Source organism: Cannabis sativa, chromosome 6 (assembly GCF_029168945.1).
Source record: "Cannabis sativa cultivar Pink pepper isolate KNU-18-1 chromosome 6, ASM2916894v1, whole genome shotgun sequence".
NCBI classification, from domain to species: domain Eukaryota; kingdom Viridiplantae; phylum Streptophyta; class Magnoliopsida; order Rosales; family Cannabaceae; genus Cannabis; species Cannabis sativa.
In genome coordinates this window covers 27,366,877-27,387,879 of record NC_083606.1, presented here as the reverse complement: position 1 = coordinate 27,387,879, position 21,003 = coordinate 27,366,877, and positions in this window count along the sequence as shown.

Below are 21,003 nucleotides of genomic sequence, written 5' to 3'. Positions count from 1 at the left end.
CCATTCTAGTTGAGACCATAATGCTTGTAAGACTCAATAATTGATTTATGTTTAATCAATTATAATTCTAAAGTTAGACAATGTCTAGTTTGTGAATTTTCACTAAGCAGGGGCGAAATTATAAAGAAAAGAGATTCTAGGTTTATTTATTAATTAATAGACTCTATATGTCTAATTAATAATTATGTTAAATGACAATATTATTTAATAATCTATTTTAGTTATTAAATAATTAATTTTGGCATTTAAATAGTTAGAATTAGAAAATTAGCGTTTTTGAGAAAATAGAAATGAAAATTTCCAAGTGAGGCCCATAAACACCATGGCCGGCCACTTGTAAAAGCTTTTTCCAATTATTATTTTCATTATTTTAATGCCAAATAATTACTAACCTAAACCTAGTAGTTTCCTATAAATAGAAAGTGATGGCTCACATCAAAAGAAGAGTTTCTTCAGTAATTCAGGAAATTTCCTTTTCAGAAAATTGAGCCTCTCACTTTCTCTCTATAGCCGACCCCTCTCTCTCTCTCTCTCTCTCTCTCTCTCTCTCTCTCTCTCTCTCTCTCTCTCTCTCTCTCTCTCTCTCTCTCTCTTTTCCTCTTCAGAATTTCAAAATACCCTAGTGATAGAGTATGTTGGAAATATTTTACCAGGATCTAGATTTACTACCATGTATGTTTCATTAACATCCTAATGTGAATTCTAAAACAATAAAATAAACACATATAAAGTTTAGGAAACCTTACATTGGGTGCAGCGGAATATAATGACTCCTTCCGTTCAGATCTCTAGCCCTTGATTCCTCTTTGTAGCAGAACATAATCAAGATCTGAACCTGGATCTCTTTCTCTCCTTCCTTTGATGCTGATTCTCCTTCTTGTTGTTTGGAATCTCCTACAGTCTTACACAATATGATTGAGATACCACTTGATGTGTGTGGGCACTACTCTATCACTCAAGGATTTCGAAACTGAAGAAGAAAAGAAGAGGGAAAGTGGTTCGGCTATAGAGAAAAGAATAGGAGGCTCAAATTTCATCTGACAAAGTTTTTTGTGTGAATGTGAGCCATCACTATCTATTTATAGGTAACCACCTAGGTTTAAGTTAGAATTATTTGGCATTAAAATAATGAAAAAATAAATGATAAAAGCCTATAAGAGTGGCTGGCCATATTAGTGGATAATGGGCCTCAGTTTTGCAATTTTGCTGTTTTATTATTTCTGCATCTCTTTTTCTCAAAAATGCTAATTTTCCAATTCAACCATTTAAATGTCAATTCTAATTATTTAATAACTAAAAATTAATTATTAAATAATATTGTCATTTAATATATTTATTAATTAGACATATGAAGTCTCTTAATTAACAAATAAAACCTAGAATCTCTTTTCTTTACAATTTCGCCCTTGCTTAGTGAAAATTCATAAAGTAGACATAGTCTAACTTTAGAATTATAATTGATTAATCAAAATCAATTAACTGAGTCTTACAAGCAGTATGGTCTCAACTAGTATTGGGACCATGGGCCTATATTTCTGAGCTTCCAATAAGTCAAACCGAATTTACCAAGTAAATTCCCTAACTTGTTAATTCCTTATTGAATCCACACTTAGAACTTGGAATTGCACTCTTAGTCATATAGAACGCTCTATATGTTCCACGATATAGATACATCATTAATTATCCATTGTTATAATCCTAATTTGATCAATGACCCTATAATAGATGATCTACATTGAATAGGCACTAAGTTACCGTTACATCTTTAATGTATTTTATCCTTAAAACACTTAGCTCCGTATAAATGATATTTCAGCGAAGTGAAATGAGATCTCCACCATTTATCTGTGTTTAGCCAAGCTCGAAGGATATCATCGTTTCACTTCTAAATTCCTATAGAAGTTATAGACTCCATATTTATGTTAGCGCTCCCACTCAATTATACTATCATGTTCCCAAAATATACGTATCACCCTAACTGTTCAAAAGTAGGCTTAACTAACAAATCAAAGAACATGTATAATACTCTTGAGATCGAACCTAACCATATCAGGATTAAGATCATTTGATCTAGGATCAACGGGTGATATTGAATTGAATAGATATTACAGTAAATTTTAATATATCTAATCAAAGTTCAATATCGGTCCCTTCCGATGTATACTCCATACATTCGATACTGGTAAACTTTGCCAATGCCCTTGAAAGGACATAACACTTATCCAAGGTGTAAGAATACCTATCGCTGATTATCATGTCAGTCTAAATCCAGTGTTCTGAAAAATCAGGGAATAAACTTTCGAACATATAATCAAGATTATATTCCACTGTGCTGACAATAATATAATCATTAACAAATTCATATGTTCTAGACTTAAATAGAATTTATACATTATATATATAATCATGAAATAAATCACGTGAACCATGCAACATTAAATGTTATTTCTGATCTTTATTAATAAGTAAATCTGATTATATTGAAATGAGTTTTATTTAGGGCATAAAACCCAACAAACTCCCACATGCCCTAATATAAAACAAAATGTGCATTTCAAATAATCTCAACACCTTGATATACAAATCAAGTGTAGTAGTAGTATACTCCTCGTAATAGGATCTGGCAGGTTGAATTAAACACAACCTTTTATCCACCATTACTCTTCCTTAATCACAAAATCCTTGATATTGTGAAATTCCTCTCTATATGTCTACTCTCTTAGGATACTGGATTCTATACTTTTGGCAACTACTTTTGGTTAATCTGGAAATAACACTAGTAGTTAAGACAAGTTGGAACGGTGCCACAAATGTATAGAACTTCCCTTAGACTGAATAAGTACCTTTCCTACAACTTTAGCATTCAGTGTAATACACGTGATTAAGAAAAGGATTAGCAAAACCCTAATTAGATAATTATGAGTTAATTGAGGAATTATATTATTATATAATTCAATATATGTGAAATTATATGAAATTTAACATGTTAAAGACCCCGTTGGTGAGCCAAGGGGCATTTTGGTAATTATGACCCGAGAAGGGTAAATTGTTGAGATTAATTTAATTGCGTGCTTAATAGAACTATATTATTATATAGTATGCATGTGTTGTCTTTTCAGGTGTGTTTTGACAGGTTGGCGCGGTATAGTCACACCCGAGAATTCCGGCCCGAACCGGGTTCGGGCCCGAAATGTAAATTGAATTGATTATTTGGCATTTTATTTGACATGTGATAATCTAAAATTTATTTGGCAATATTTGAGTGTGAAATGACATTTATGCCCTTAAAAATGAATATGTATCTTATATAGCCCTAAGGGCAAAATGGTCATTTGACTATAATTAATTTACTTTCAATTAAATGGTTTTTTGAAAGAAAAAGGGATTGATTTTCTGGTTCTCTCTCTCACTCACCCGAACTCTCTCTCTCACTCTCTATCTAACCTAGTTCAAAATTGAGGAAAAATTGATTGTGAGCTTGCTTGAATCAAGCTTAAGTGTTGGGGAATTTTGTTTGGAGGCTTGGAATTGGAGTGTGAACGAATTTAGGTAGTTGTTTTCAGATTTCTTTTAATTGAATTCTTGCTGAAATTTTAGGGTAAAAAGCATGTTTTAATTATTTTGTTCTTGAGTTTCATGTTATGGAATTGATGCATGGTTTTGTAGATTTTGGGTGTTAATTCCTTTATCTTGTGGTGTTTTTTTTACCTTTGAGTCTTGGATAAAATTCTAGGTTGATTCTTGTGCTTGAAACATTGTATTTCTTGGTATTATTACTGCTAGAATTGTTTGATTTGGCTTGAGATCAAGCTCAAGTTTTGAGCTTGAGTTCTTGTTGGAGAAGTTTGATTTTTGTGTTGTTGAATAATCTGAAATTAGGGGTTTTCATGTTGGAATTGTTGTTTTAGCTCTCTGTTGTGATGATTCTTATCTGTAAGAAATTAATTTTGGGTATGGTTTGGTAAGGGTTTGATTATATGGTAAAGTGGGCTCGTTTAGACCTTAAAATCTGGTTTTCTGGGTTTGTCGAACCCAGTGGCCGCGGCCAGATCTATGGTCGCCGCGGCCATAAAACCTGGCAGTGAGCCATCTTTTTTCTGATTTTATTTTGGCCATAACTTTTGACTCGGGACTCCGTTTTGGATGCTCTTTATATCGTTGGAAAGCTCGTTCTGAGCTCTTTATGATTATCTGTATTTTGAATGCCAACTTTATATTTTGTGAAAATGAAATTAGGGATTAACCCTATTTGTGAAATCTGGGGTTGTGTGACTAGGATTACCGGCACCTGATCAGGAGCACCCGGGGATTCGGAATCTCCTTCTATTGCTGGACAACAGGTAAGACAGTGATTAGCACGTAGAGTATGCACAGTGGCGCTTATATTAAGAATGATATGCATGAATGTTTAGTAACCGGGATTAGGGTTATTACCCTAATAGGAACGGTCTAATAGCCTAGGGTTATTACCCTAGTGATATATGTGTATAATGCCATGTCATGTTAATTGAAATGAAATATAGGGATTATGCGCTCAAGGCATAATCAGGTTGGACTCGGTACACATGACCGAGATGAACCATTTCTAAGGCCTTAATGTATTTAGACGTGTGAGAGAAACACGTGGGTCTACGTCACGTAGATTTATTTAGATGTGTGAGCGCAACACATAGGTCTACGCCACGTAGACATAAGTGGGCATGTTAATATAGTGATCAAGTCTGTGCTATATAGACATATGTAAATGAGCATATTATGTTTATTATGATTTATACTGTCTTGCTGGGCTTGGCTCACGGGTGCTCTACTGTGCAGGAAAGGCTAAGGCATTAGCTGATCAGCCATGAGTTTCAGGAGCAGGACGAAGAATGTACATGTTCACGCCACTTCAGACCAAGCGGGTTATGGGTCTATCAGTGTTGACTTTGTATTCTGTTTTTCCGCTTAGGCCGGCTAGTAAGAAAGAACTTGTAATAAGTTTGTAAATATTTTTGGGATACCAACTATTTTGAAAAGTTTAAATATATTACAAGTTTATTTTCAGTCTGTTTAATATAAAAGTTTAAATTCTGCGCTATTTTAATTAGTAATCCCGATTAGGGGATTAGGGTTTCATAAGCATTTTGGGTAGCGTTAAACTTCCTGTAGACCGGCCGAACATGTACATTCATTGTCAGAGATAAGCTCGACTCATGGTGCAGTAAGTATTGAGAGTAAATACTTGACTGTATGTGTGATCATCTGTTTACCGCTTTCCATTTTAGGCAGTATGCAAGCATCTAGAGTATGTATGTATTATGTGATGCCATGCTATAAATGCTAATTGTTTATGTAAATATGTATGAGGTAAATAGATGAGTTAGGGTTTAAGGCAATAAGTGCGTAAGTGTGGTATCGGTGCTTAACTCGCTGGGGTTGTTGATTACTGTTGGGTTTTATGCCCTAAATAAAACTCATTTCAATATAATCAGATTTACTTATTAATATAGATCAGAAATAACATTTAATGTTGCATGGTTCACATGATTTATTTCATGATTATACGTACATAATGTATGAATTCATCTGAAACTCTTTTAAAATACTTGATCGTGTTTATTGTGTCGTCAACACATTGGAAAGTAAACATGACTATGTGAATAAAGTTTCCTAGATTTATCAAACACAGGGTTTTACTGATATGATAATCTACAACAGAGTTTACTTGCATTTGGAGAGGTGCTATGTTCTTTCCAGAGCATTGGTTAAAGTAAAGCTCAGGTTGGATGCATGGAGTATGCATCGGAAGGGACCGATATTGAACTTTGACTTAGATTTATTAAACTTACCGTAATATCTATTCAAGTCAATATCGCCTAGTTGATCCTAGATCAAATGATCTTAATCCTGTTATGATTAGGCTCAATCTTGAAAGGCTATTCGTGTTCTTTGATTTGTTAGTTAAGCCTACTTTTAGGTCAGGGTGATATGTACATTTTGGGAACACGGTAGTGCAATTGAGTGGGAGCGCTATCATAAACATGGAATCTATAGCTTCTATCTGGCGAATTGTAAGCAAAGGATGATCTCCTTCGAGCTTGACCAAACGAACATAAATGGTGGAGTACTCATTTCACATAAGCTGAAATATCATTAATACGGGGTCAAGTGTTTTAAGGATAAAATACATAGTAGGGTGTTACGGTAATCTAATCCCTTTACAGTGTAGATCATTCATATAGAGGATCATTGATCACATTAGGATTATAACAATGGATAACTAATGATGCACCTATATGGTGGAACATATAGAGCATTCTATATACTGAGAGTGCAATTCTGAGTTCTATGCGTGGATTGGAAGCTCAGTTATATAGACCCATGGTCCCCGCACTAGTTGAGATAATATTGCTTGTAAGACTCATATAGTTGGTTTTGATTAATCAATTATAATTCTCAATTTAGACTATGTCTATTTGTGATTTTTTCACTAAGTAAGGGCGAAATTGTAAAGAAAGAGTTTATAGGAGCATACTTGTTAATTATGATACTTTGTATGGTTCAATTAATAAATATGATAAATGACAATATTATTTAATAATTATTTATAGTTATTAAATAGTTAGAATTGACATTTAAATGGTTGAATTAGAAAATTGGCGTTTTTGAGAAAATCAGATGCAGAAAAGATAAAACTGCAAAATTGCAAAAAGTGAGGCCCGAATCCACTAGTATAGGGCCTGCCACTTTTGTAGGAAATTTAAACTGATATTTTCATTATTTTAATGCCAAATAATTCAAACCTAACCCTAGTGGAATGCTATAAATAGATAGTGAAGGCTTCAGGAAAATTACACTAAAATTTCTAGACTTTTCTTCTGACTTCTGATTCAGAAAAAAAACTGAGCCTTCTCTCTCCCTATCTGGTCGACCACTCTTCTCCTCTTTCTTCTTCATTGAATTTCGAAACTCTTAGTGTAAGAGTAGTGCCCACACACAGCAAGTGATACCTCAATCATAGTGAGGAAGATCGTGAAGAAAGACATTCAGCAAAAGGAGTTTTAGCATCAAAGATTCAGAGAAAGAGATCCAGGTTCAGATATTGATAATGCTCTGCTACATAAAGAAATCAAGGGCTAGATATCTGAACGGAAGGAGTCATATTATTCCGCTGCACCCAATGTAAGGTTTCTTAAACTTTATATGTGTTTATTTCATCGTTTTAGAAAGTTCATATTTAGGATTTTAATCAACATACTTGTGAGTAGATCTAAGATCCTGGTAAAATAATTTCCAACAACTGGTATCAGAGCCATGGTAATTGATTTACTTGCAAGAAATTTGGACTTTAAAACGATTGTTTGTTTGTTTTTGGATGGTATCATTTTGTATTGAGTATTATTTGATGATTGATTGGTGTTTGTGAATTTTGTTAAAATATTTGAATATCTATTTCTGGAATTATTTTTATTGGATAGTATGGAAAAAATTAAGCAAGTTACTTTTTTACAAAACTCAATTTCGATTTAATTTGAATTAGTTATGATTTTTTGAAGATTCGAAAAAATCGGAGTTGTGTTGAAATTTTCGTGCGATCGCGAAAACTGTCCGTACAACTCACAATTTTTTCGTTTTTTCATCCTTTTTCATGGAATTAACTTCCGATTTTTTGTGTAGTTCTATATTTATACTATTACTATTCCTAATTCAATTCTAATTATCATTATGAATTAATTTAATATTTTTTAAATTTAATTCAAAATATTAGTGTAATTTAAATTTAAAATAGTTTGTATCTATCTTATTTGCTTAGTAATCTATCTTATTTTTAAATTTGATTATATCTTATCTTATTTTTAAATTTAAGGTCAGATTTTAAATATTTTAAATTTATTTTATTTTTTAAAATAATTTGACCTTATTTAAATTTAAAACAAGATAACTATAATCATGTCATTTTAAAAGGGTGTAAGATATTTTGCTAACTTTTAAATTTTGTTATTTTTATTTATTTAAATTACATTTAAAATCTGAAAAAGATATTCATTTATTTTTTTTTTAATTTTTATTTATAAAATAACATTTAAATTTTAAAAGTAGTTAGAAAATTTTGAAATGATATTTAGGTTGGTTGAAACCTAATTTTTCAAAATTGTAGGTTTAATTTTAAATTTAAATTTTTTTTAAAATTTTGAATTTTTCAAATTTTTTTAAATTTTTCGAAAATTATTTTTTATTTAATTAATTATTTCGAAATTATAATTTAATTTAAAATTAAATAAATCCTACATCCAACTATCCAACTAACCTTGTTGCAGGAGTATGTGTTTTAGCTTGTGTGTAAGTTTTCAAAACCTATTATTACTTGATTGCAAATAGCCATGGTTACTTTTTGCCAGATCTAATGATCTGATGGCTCCCTTGGTCAAGTTAATAATTTGTAACAGGTATATTTACAATCTTCTTTCATCTGTGTATGACCTAGCAACATGATAGGACCCATCCAAAGTGTGCCTGTGTGAGCCTATGTGTTTAATTTTATTATAGATGCATATAGGTTGTTGTTGCTAAAATAAATTATCATAGTTCTTGATAGAATTTATTTAGGCCCATTTAGTTTTTGGGCCTATTCAATTAATAACAGTTGTTCTTATTAAGGATAAATTCCTCTCTTTTGGGCCTTGTGTGAGAGTTGGGAGCCATAGTAGTGGGTACGACATACTGAACCCAGCACCCCCTCACATGAACCACCCCAATTGTGAAAGCCCATTTGCCTGATTTGAATAACTGTACTAGGTTAATTAAACTAGTTTAACCTAATAAAATTGATTAGCAACATAATTAATTTTATTTATTTTGAAATTAATTTAAGAAAATTATAGTTTAAAGAATTTTTTATTCTAAGCTAAACTATATGTATTTTCTTGTATTTAATTAAATATAGAATTATAACCATCTAGATTCTTTCTGGAGCTTAATTTAAATTTTTCATTAAATATTCCTATTTAAGTTGATATTTAGTTATCTTCAACTAACCAACTTAAATCTGAATATCTTTTGGATTTAAAATTTCAAAATTAAGTTGAGGAATTTTAGGCATTGGTTATTAAGATTCTTTAGATATTTTTTAAGTTAATATCTTTTCGAATATTAACTTAAAATGGAATATTTTAGATATTTTTTAAGTTAATATCCTTTCGAATATTAACTTAAAATGGAATATTTTCAAATTAAGTGGTTACAAATTAATTTTTGATATTTAATTAAATTTAAATTTGAAAAATATTTAGGTTCTAGATTTTTTCTAATACAACCTAAATTAGATATTTTTTCAAATTTTGTGGAAAAGATACTTAGTCAAATAAGATATTTTCTAGATAGTTATTTCTAGACTACTTATTATTTCTAATATTTAAAAGGAAAATATTATACATTGTGAAATTAATTATTTATATAATTAATTTTGGTACAATTTATTTTAAGTATATTTTTCCTAGTATTAAACTAGAGATTAATAATTAAGCCTTCTCTACACTTAATTATTTATTTCTTGAATTTAATTAACTTGAAAATTAAATATCTAAGTTGATTCTCATCATCATACTTAAATATTTCTTTTTCATGACACTTAATTAAATAGAAAATTATTTTTAGTTGAAATTTATTTTTTCAACTAAATTTAAATAATTTTCAAAATATATTTTTTCTTTATTTTATTAATCAAATTTCGAAATTGCATTTCTTAAATGCTGGAATTTCAAATTTTATTTGAAAAATTGATTAAAGTTGTAAATAATTTATTTTAATTTTGGACCAACTTAAATCAATGATATTTTCGTTTAATGATTAATTAAAATAAATGAAGTAAAATATATTTTTCTTTATTTTATTAATCAATTTTCGAAATTGCATTTCATAATGCAAGATGATTTTGAATTTATCTTGAAAAATAGATTAAGTTGTAAATTAATTATTTATTTTAATTAATTTTTGGATCAACTTAAATCAATGATTTTTTTCATTTATTGATTAATTTAAAATAAATTGAATTAAAGTATATTATTGGAAATTGAATTAATTAGTCAAAGGAAAATCTAGATAGATGATATTTTTGCTTGAAGTATTTTTCTAGTGTATTTAATTAAATAGAAAATTAATATTTAAGTTGATTTTCATCATCATACTTAAATATTTGAAATTTTTCTTATATATTTAATTAAATAGGAAAATTATATTTTTTGTTGTAAATTAATTTTATTAATTAATTTTGGGCCAACATTAAATTAGAATAATTTTTCCAGGATTAATGTTTTATTTTAACATGCATTTTCAAAAATTGTGTCCTTGAATACTTTAATTTTTCGAAATGCAATATATATTTATAGAAAATTAAATTTGAGTTGTAAATTAATTTAAATTAATTTTGTAACAACTTATATTGAATATTTTTCTAAATATTTATTGGAAATTATTACTAAGATGGAAATAATTCATGTTATTTTCATATCCATCTAAGTAAAATTTATAAATATTAAATTAAAATTTATATTTAGAATTTTTCATTCTAAATTAGAAATTTTAAATAAATATATATTTAAAATAAATAAATTAAATAAAGAGAATCAAAGAAAATACAACTCACTTTAAATAATGAGCTTGATTATTATTAAGATATTCGATCTCCATTGTTGGTCTTACAAAAGTTAAATGTTTTCAATATAACCTCGAGACGCTAGACTTCGTCCCCCTATGGATGGTTATTCGTTGAACGCATTTAACACCGTAAGATTTCATTTGATAAGTGTTTTGTGAGTTTTCGTCTCTATTTAGACTCTCCCCTACGGTGACTACTTAGAGATAAACTCATAAAACATGAAACATGGTGGAAGCTCATAAAATAAGAATAACCTTGACTCTCGCCTACCGGGACAACGTTGGATTCTTATTTTGATCGAATAAAAGGTTGCTAGAATGGTTTCTATTTTAGATGAGCTGACAACTCTATTCAATAAATGATACTTTGACTCTCGCCTACCGGGACACTGTATCAGTTTGTTGAAAACCTTGGAAATTATTTAGGATTGTATGTTTTAGTATTTTCACTAGTCATTCCTACTTCCCATATGTTTATAATTTCTGAATTGTGTATGAATTTATATTAAACCATGTTATTTTCTGTTATTAAGTTGTAGTTTAATTTCGAATCTTCATTGTTGGTCTAACATGTTTGTTTTTCTAATGAGATAAATCCCTAATGGATTTTCACCATTAGACATACATAATAGTGTAAGATCTCGAAAGATAAATATTGTATATGCAACATCTAGCTATTCATCAATTGATGACACCTTAGACTAGTATTTTTACAATATGAAACAAGAAGATTACATAAATAAGATTACTTTATCTTTCGCTAATCGAAACATCGTTGGATTCTTATTTATAAACGAAATTATTCTAATTCCTCTTAGCTTATTCATTTCGAATTAGCTCAATAATATATCATTGGATGAATGGTCTATAAATCATTTCATGCCATTATATTTTCTCTTAAGAAATTAAATGACGCATATGATTATAATCCCAAAATTCTATTCCCAATTGATATAAATCCTCAATCTTAGAAATATCCTACTTGTATGGGCAAATCTGACTTAGAGTTTGTATTAGTAGTGCTAGTCCAAGATAGAATTACTCATTATATTTGGTATAAATTTAAGTCTTTGACTTTAATTTTAGATTCCAAATAAATTTTCTTATATTTCTAATTCCAGAATACAATACAGTTACACTTTCTCAAGTGTTTAATATCCATCTTCTATTAATGGATTAAAACTGTATGGAATATGAGTTAGGTATTCTGTGACCAGGATCCACTTGCAGTATTCTAAGAACTCTTTGATGTAACTAAACCTATGTCATCAATAGACACTACCACATTTTTTTTAATCTATGGCATTTGTATCTTGTTCATAGTGGATTTGACAAGATCAATCTTTGCAAAGAGTTAATATGCCTATATCCACTGAAAGTAGTTCATCTCATTCGCAGATGGATGTACATACAGGGGTGGATATGAGTTTTTCGTTGTATTCTTAAAATGATTACTCTAGATTATACCTTTTAGCAAAGAAATATGAATGTTTGAAAAATATCATTAATTTCTAACAATGGTTAAAACCATTAAGGTAAGTGGTTAAAGATCTTGCGAACTGATAGGGGTGGAGAAATAGTTAGTAGATATGCAGTTCAAAGATCATTAATTTGATTTTTGAATTATATCCAAACTTACCTCCCCAGAAATTTCGATTTGCACATTGATGATTAGTTACTAGTCGTTGCCTAATTCCTTCTATGGTAATACAATTTCAGAATGATGTAATGGTTGTATACTTAATGTAAATCATTACTAGATTCATGGATGACCTAATCAAAATCTTAAGAAAAGCTAGAACTGTAAACCATGGTTTGTTAGCTATTCTAAGTGATTAGGGGTGGACCATCCCATTGTCAATAGATAAGAAAGTGTTTGTTCAAACAAATACTACTTTTCTAAGATAATGACTAAGTCTGAAAACAAGTACCAAATAAAGGAGATATTTTTCTTGATTCCAAAAGTGTTCTATCATCTTATATAACATATGATGATCCCACTGCCTCTGTTGTCTTGTCACAACCAAAGAGGTTAATACCATTTAGTTTTCTTAGACATAATTCACGGTACCTTGTCGTAGTGGGAGAGTTTCTAGGAACTCACCTTTTTATGACTTGGGAGACACTAGTGATTAAAATCCATTGTGAGTTTAAACAAGTAATGGATTGTCAAGATAAGAAACTAAGAAGAAAGCCAAAAGAAATATGGTTTAATCAAATCACATGGAATAACCTAAAATTTTCTATTACAAGGACATAAAAGGAAATTTTAGTTAATAAGTCTATTCTATGGACTTAACAAACTTCCTGTTCCTAGTATTATAGGTTTGAGTTTATCTAAACCTATGGCTTGTGGTATACCTGGTAATTACTTACTCTAATGCAAGAAACTTACTTTAGTAAGATGGTGAAGCATTTTCTTTCTAATGGCAATCTATAGAGGCTTCAAAACTTCTTAGGTATAGATTTTATTTATCTCAGGAAAAGTCTTAACTATTCCAGAAAAGATAAAGCCATGAAAGAATTTCTTATATCAACAATGAGAGGTCTTAGATATGCTTTTGTATGCCTTAGACCAGACACCTGCTGTTGAGTGGGAGTAATGAGTAGGTATCAGATTAATCCAGGAGAAGAACATTGGAAGACATTAAAGTAAATCCTAAGATTAAGAAGAGGAACTATATGTTAGTCTATAAGAGTGTGTTTAAAACTCTTAGACTACACCATATCAGATTTTGAAATTTGCCTTTGTGCTAGAAAATCTTTCTGATAAGATGGTGATTACTCTAGGGGTGGAATAGTGATTTTGGAGAAGTGTAAAAACCTATCTGAAGTCTCTAGGTCTACCAGAAAGGGACTGAATGTTAAAGTTGCAGGAAAGATACTTATTCAGTCTAAGGAAAGTTCTATACATTTTTGGCACCATTCCAAATTGCCTAAACTACTAGTGTTAATTTCCTGATTAACCAAAAGTAGTTGCTAAATGTATAGAATCCAGTATCCCAAGAGAGTAAACATATAGAGAGGAATTTCACATTATCAATGATTTTGTGATTAAGGAAGAGTAAAGGTGGAGAAAAGGTTGTGTTTAATTCAACCTTTCAGATCCTATTACGAGGAGTTTACTACTACTACACTTGATTTGTATATCAAGGTGTTGAGATTATTTGAAACACACTCTTTTGTTTTATATTAGTGCAAGTGGGAGTTTGTTGGGTTTTATGCCCTAAATAAAACTCATTTCAATATAATCAGATTTACTTATTAATATAGATCAGAAATAACATTTAATGTTGCATGGTTCACATGATTTATTTCATGATTATACGTACATAATGTATGAATTCATCTGAAACCCTTTTCACATACTTGATCCTGTTTATTGTGCCGTCAACACATTGGAAAGTAAACACGACTATGTGAATAAAGTTTCCTAGATTTATCAGACACAGGGTTTTACTGATATGATAATCTACAACAGAGTTTACTTGCATTTGGAGAAGGGCTATGTTCTTTCCAGAGCATTGGTTAAAGTAAAGCTCAGGTTGGATGCATGGAGTATGCATCGGAAGGGACCGATATTGAACTTTGACTTAGATTTATTAAACTTACCGTAATATCTATTCAAGTCAATATCGCCTAGTTGATCCTAGATCAAATGATCTTAATCCTGTTATGATTAGGCTCAATCTTGAAAGGCTATTCGTGTTCTTTGATTTGTTAGTTAAGCCTACTTTTAGGTCAGGGTGATATGTACATTTTGGGAACACGGTAGTGCAATTGAGTGGGAGCGCTATCATAAACATGGAATCTATAGCTTCTATCTGGCGAATTGTAAGCAAAGGATGATCTCCTTCGAGCTTGACCAAACGAACATAAATGGTGGAGTACTCATTTCACATAAGCTGAAATATCATTAATACGGGGTCAAGTGTTTTAAGGATAAAATACATAGTAGGGTGTTACGGTAATCTAATCCCTTTACAATGTAGATCATTCATATAGAGGATCATTGATCACATTAGGATTATAACAATGGATAACTAATGATGCACCTATATGGTGGAACATATAGAGCATTCTATATACTGAGAGTGCAATTCTGAGTTCTATGCGTGGATTCAACGAAGAATTAATAAGTTAGTGAATTTTAGTGCTAAATTCTTGATCTACTTATTGGAAGCTCAGGTATATAGACCCATGGTCCCCGCACTAGTTGAGATAATATTGCTTGTAAGACTCATATAGTTGGTTTTGATTAATCAATTATAATTCTCAATTTAGACTATGTCTATTTGTGATTTTTTCACAAAGTAAGGGTGAAATTGTAAAGAAAGAGTTTACAGGGGCATACTTGTTAATTATGATACTTTGTATGGTTCAATTAATAAATATGATAAATGACAATATTATTTAATAATTATTTATAGTTATTAAATAGTTAGAATTGACATTTAAATGGTTGAATTAGAAAATTGGCGTTTTTGAGAAAATCAGATGCAGAAAAGATAAAACTGCAAAATTGCAAAAAGTGAGGCCCGAATCCACTAGTATAGGGCCTGCCACTTTTGTAGGAAATTTAAACTGATATTTTTATTATTTTAATGCCAAAAAATTCAAACCTAACCCTAGTGGAATGCTATAAATAGATAGTGAAGGCTTCAGGAAAATTACACTAAAATTTCTAGACTTCTCTTCTGACTTCTGATTCAGAAAAAAAACTGAGCCTTCTCTCTCCCTATCTGTTCGACCACTCTTCTCCTCTTTCTTCTTCATTGAATTTCGAAATTCTTAGTGTAAGAGTAGTGCCCACACACAGCAAGTGATACCTCAATCATAGTGAGGAAGATCGTGAAGAAAGACATTCAGCAAAAGGAGTTTTAGCATCAAAGATTCAGAGAAAGAGATCCAGGTTCAGATATTGATAATGCTCTTCTAAAGAAAGGAATCAAGGGCTAGATATCTGAACGGAAGGAGTCATATTATTCCGCTGCACCCAATGTAAGGTTTCCTAAACTTTATATGTGTTTATTTCATCGTTTTAGAAAGTTCATATTTAGGATGTTAATCAACATACTTGTGAGTAGATCTAAGATCCTGGTAAAATAATTTCCAACAATTACAGGGGTACTAGTAATGGACCCTCCGCAATCATCCAGAACACAGGGCGAGCAAGTAGAGCCTGGGGCTACCCGAACCGATCCACCAGCACCGCCTCCACCTCCGCAAAATCCGGGGAATAATGCGGAGGCTGTTAATGCTAATCCTCCTGCTAATTGGCAGCAGATGTTTCATGAAATGCGGAGTGTCATACTTCATCAAGAAGAAGAGTTGCAATGTTTGAGGCAACAAGCTGCCCCAAATAATCAAGGGTTACCACCAGCTCCTGTGCCGGTGGTGGGTAACCAAGGGTATGTTATGCCGCACCGGGACTTTGTGTTCGAGCAGTTTGTGAAGTTACAACCTCCGCCTTTTCTGGGAGGCATTGACATTATTAAGGCCGATCAGTGGATGAGCACTGTTACCCGTATCCTCGATAATATGGGGGTGATGAGAACTGAGAGGGTAAATTGTGCGACCTTTATGTTTCAAGATCATGCCCGCGTCTGGTGGGACATAGTGAATCAAACTCGTGATGTCAATGTGATGACATGGGAAGAGCTTAAGAAACTTTTTGAGGAAAAGTTCTATAATGTGGCTGTAAGGACTTCACATCAGGAAGACTTTGTGAAGTAAGGGAAGATGCTGTGGCCGAATATACTCTGGAGTTTAATTGGTTATCTAAATTTGCTGGTCATTTGGTGCCTACTGATTTTACCAGAAAATAGAAGTATGTTCGAGGACTGAATGCTACAATCAGTCGAGACTTGAAAATTACCATATCCCATGACACTCTGTATAAGAGAGTGGTAGACTTGGCCTTAATTGCTGAAGAGGCCGAGCAGCAAGTGATGAAAGAGCAGGGTGCAAAGGATGCCGCCATGGCATCAAATCCTCCTGCTGGTGGTAATGTCAGTAAGGGGATCGACAGTAGCAACCCTGAGCACAAGCGGAAGGCTGAGGCTTCCGGAGCTTCAGGGGGAAATAGAAAGTTTCGGGGAAACAGAGGTGGTCGTCAGGGTCGCGGGTCCTCATTCTGATCATATCCAGAATGTCCTAAATGCAAGAAGCATCATCCTAGTGAGTGCCGAGCCAAGGCATGTTTCCAGTGTGGTATGGTGGGCCACTTTATCAGAGACTGTCCCCAAGCCAAGAGAGAAGAGCCTAAGAAGAATGTTGCTTAGAACTCGGGGCAACTTTTTACTATAACTCAGGCAGATGCTGATGCTAGTCCGTCAGTTGTGACAGGTCAGTTATCTATTAATGGTTGTCCTTATACTGTGTTATTTGATTCGGGAGCTACTCATTCATATGTATCGAGTAGAGTGATAGAAATTTTACATAAGCCATGTGATATTTATGCTTCGGGGTTTGGAACCCTGTTACCCTCGGGAGACCTGATAGTATCCACAAGGTGGATTCGGTCCTTGTCTTTTTGGATTGACGGTTGTGAGTTGACCGCCAATCTAATTGAAGTGCAATTATCTGATTTTGACATAATCCTGGGAATGGATTTTCTGTCTAAGTATGGAGCGATGATTGACTGTAAACGGAAGATGGTGGTGTTTGAACCCGATAGTGTTAACCCAAAGTTTTCGTGGGTAAAGTTCAGGGGGCACGCATACCGAGAATATCGTTGTTGAAAGCTAAAGACCTGATGGGTAGAGGTTGTCTAGGGTTCATAGTTACTGCAGTGGACACTAGCCAACCTGTGACATCAGGGCCTGAGAATACGAGATCGGTATGCGAGTTTCTTGATGTCTTTCCAGAAGATTTTTCGGGATTGCCACCTGTGCCGGAGATTGAATTTGTTATTGAATTGGCTCCGGGAGTGGATCCAGTATTTAAGGCACCGTACCGAATGGTGTTGGGTTTTATGCCCTAAATAAAACTCATTTCAATATAATCAGATTTACTTATTAATATAGATCAGAAATAACATTTAATGTTGCATGGTTCACATGATTTATTTCATGATTATATGTACATAATGTATAAATTCATCTGAAACCCTTTTCACATACTTGATCCTGTTTATTGTGCCGTCAACACATTGGAAAGTAAACATGACTATGTGAATAAAGTTTCCTAGATTTATCAGACACAGGGTTTTACTGATATGATAATCTACAACAAGAGTTTACTTGCATTTGGAGAAGTGCTATGTTCTTTCCAGAGCATTGGTTAAAGTAAAGCTCAGGTTGGATGCATGGAGTGTGCATCGGAAGGGACCGATATTGAACTTTGACTTAGATTTAATTAAACTTACCGTAAAATCTATTCAAGTCAATATCGCCTAGTTGATCCTAGATCCAATGATCTTAATCCTGTTATGATTAGGCTCAATCTTGAAAGGCTATTCGTGTTCCTTGAATTGTTAGTTAAGTCTGCTTTTAGGTCAGGGTGATACGTATTTTTTGGGAACACGGTAGTGCAATTGAGTGGTAGCGCTATCATAAACATGGAATCTATAGCTTCTATCTGGCGAATAGTAAGCAAATGATGATCTCCTTCGAGCTTGACCAAACGAACATAAATGGTGGAGTACTCATTTCACATAAGCTGAAATATCATTTATACGGGGTCAAGTGTTTTAAGGAATAAATACATTGTAGGGTGTAACGGTAATTTGATTCCTTTACAGTGTAGATGATTCATATAGAGGATCATTGATCACATTAGGATTATAACAATGGATAACTAATGATGTGTCTATATGGTGGAACATATAGAGCATTCTATATAACTGAGAGTGCAATTTTAAGTTCTATGCGTGGATTCAACGAAGAATTAATAAGTTAGTGAATTTTAGTGCTAAATTCTTGATCTACTTATTGGAAGCTCGGTTATATAGACCCATGGTCCCCCCACTAGTTGAGATAATATTGCTTGTAAGACTCATGTAATTGGTTTTGATTAATCAATTATAATTCTCAAATTAGACTATGTCTATTTGTGAATTTTTCACTAAGTAAGGGCAAAATTGTAAAGAAAGAGTTTATAGGGGCATATTTGTTAATTATGATACTTTGTATGGTTCAATTAATAAATATGATAAATGACAATATTATTTAATAATTATTTATAGTTATTAAATAGTTAGAATTGGCATTTAAATGATTGAATTAGGAAATTGGCATTTTTGAGAAAATCAGATACAAAAGGTGTTAAAACTGCAAAATTGCAAAAAGTGAGGCCCGAATCCACTAGTATAGGGCCTGCCACTTTTGTAGGAAATTTAAACTGATATTTTCATTATTTTAATGCCAAATAATTCAAACCTAACCCTAGTGGAATGTTATAAATAGATAGTGAAGGCTTCAGGAAAATTACACTAAAATTTCTAGACTTTTCTTCTGACTTCTGATTCAGAAAAAAAACTGAGCCTTCTCTCTCCCTATCTGGTCGACCACTCTTCTCCTCTTTCTTCTTCATTGAATTTCGAAATTCTTAGTGTAAGAGTAGTGCCCACACACAGCAAGTGATACCTCAATCATAGTGAGGAAGATCGTGAAGAAAGACATTCAGCAAAAGGAGTTTTAGCATCAAAGATTCAGAGAAAGAGATCCAGGTTCAGATATTGATAATGCTCTGCTACATAAAGGAATCAAGGGCTAGATATCTGAACGGAAGGAGTCATATTATTCCGCTGCACCCAATGTAAGGTTTCCTAAACTTTATATGTGTTTATTTCATCGTTTTAGAAAGTTCATATTTAGGATTTTAATCAACATACTTGTGAGTAGATCTAAGATCCTGGTAAAATAATTTCCAACAACTGGTATCAGAGCCATGGTAATTGATTTACTTGCAAGAAATTTGGACTTTAAAACGATTGTTTGTTTGTTTTTGGATGGTATCATTTTGTATTGAGTGTTATTTGATGATTGATTGGTGTTTGTGAATTTTTGTTAAAATATTTGAATATCTATTTCTGGAATTATTTTTATTGGATAGTATGGAAAAAATTAAGCAAGTTACTTTTTTACAAAACTCAATTTCGATTTAATTTGAATTAGTTATGATTTTTTGAAGATTCGAAAAAATCGGAGTTGTGTTGAAATTTTCGTGCGATCGCGAAAACTGTCCGTACAACTCACAATTTTTTCGTTTTTCTTCGTTTTTTCATCCTTTTTCATGGAATTAACTTCCGATTTTTTGTGTAGTTCTATATTTATACTATTACTATTCCTAATTCAATTCTAATTATCATTATGAATTAATTTAATATTTTTTAAATTTAATTCAAAATATTAGTGTAATTTAAATTTAAAATAGTTTGTATCTATCTTATTTGCTTAGTAATCTATCTTATTTTTAAATTTGATTATATCTTATCTTATTTTTAAATTTAAGGTCAGATTTTAAATATTTCAAATTTATTTTATTTTTTAAAATAATTTGACCTTATTTAAATTTAAAACAAGATCTATAATCATGTAATTTTAAAAGGGTGTAAGATATTTTGCTAACTTTTAAATTTTGTTATTTTATTTATTTAAATTACATTTAAAATCTGAAAAAGATATTCATTTATTTTTTTTTAATTTTTATTTATAAAATAACATTTAAATTTTAAAAGTAGTTAGCAAATTTTGAAATGATATTTAGGTTGGTTGAAACCTAATTTTTCAAAATTGTAGGTTTAATTTTAAATTTAAATTTTTTTAAAAATTTCGAATTTTTCAAATTTTTTTAAATTTTTCGAAAATTATTTTTTATTTAATTAATTATTTCGAAATTATAATTTAATTTAAAATTAAATAAATCCTACATCCAACTATCCAACTAACCTTGTTGCAGGAGTATGTGTTTTAGCTTGTGTGTAAGTTTTCAAAACCTATTATTACTTGATTGCAAATAGCCATGGTTACTTTTTGCCAGATCTAATGATCTGATGGCTCCCTTGGTCAAGTTAATAATTTGTAACAGGTATATTTACAATCTTCTTTCATCTGTGTATGACCTAGCAACATGATAGGACCCATCCAAAGTGTGCCTGTGTGAGCCTATGTGTTTAATTTTATTATAGATGCATATAGGTTGTTGTTGCTAAAATAAATTATCATAGTTCTTGATAGAATTTATTTAGGCCCATTTAGTTTTTGGGCCTATTCAATTAATAACAGTTGTTCTTATTAAGGTTAAATTCCTCTCTTTTGGGCCTTGTGTGAGAGTTGGGAGCCATAGTAGTGGGTACGACATACTGAACCCAGCACCCCCTCACATGAACCACCCCAATTGTGAAAGCCCATTTGCCTGATTTGAATA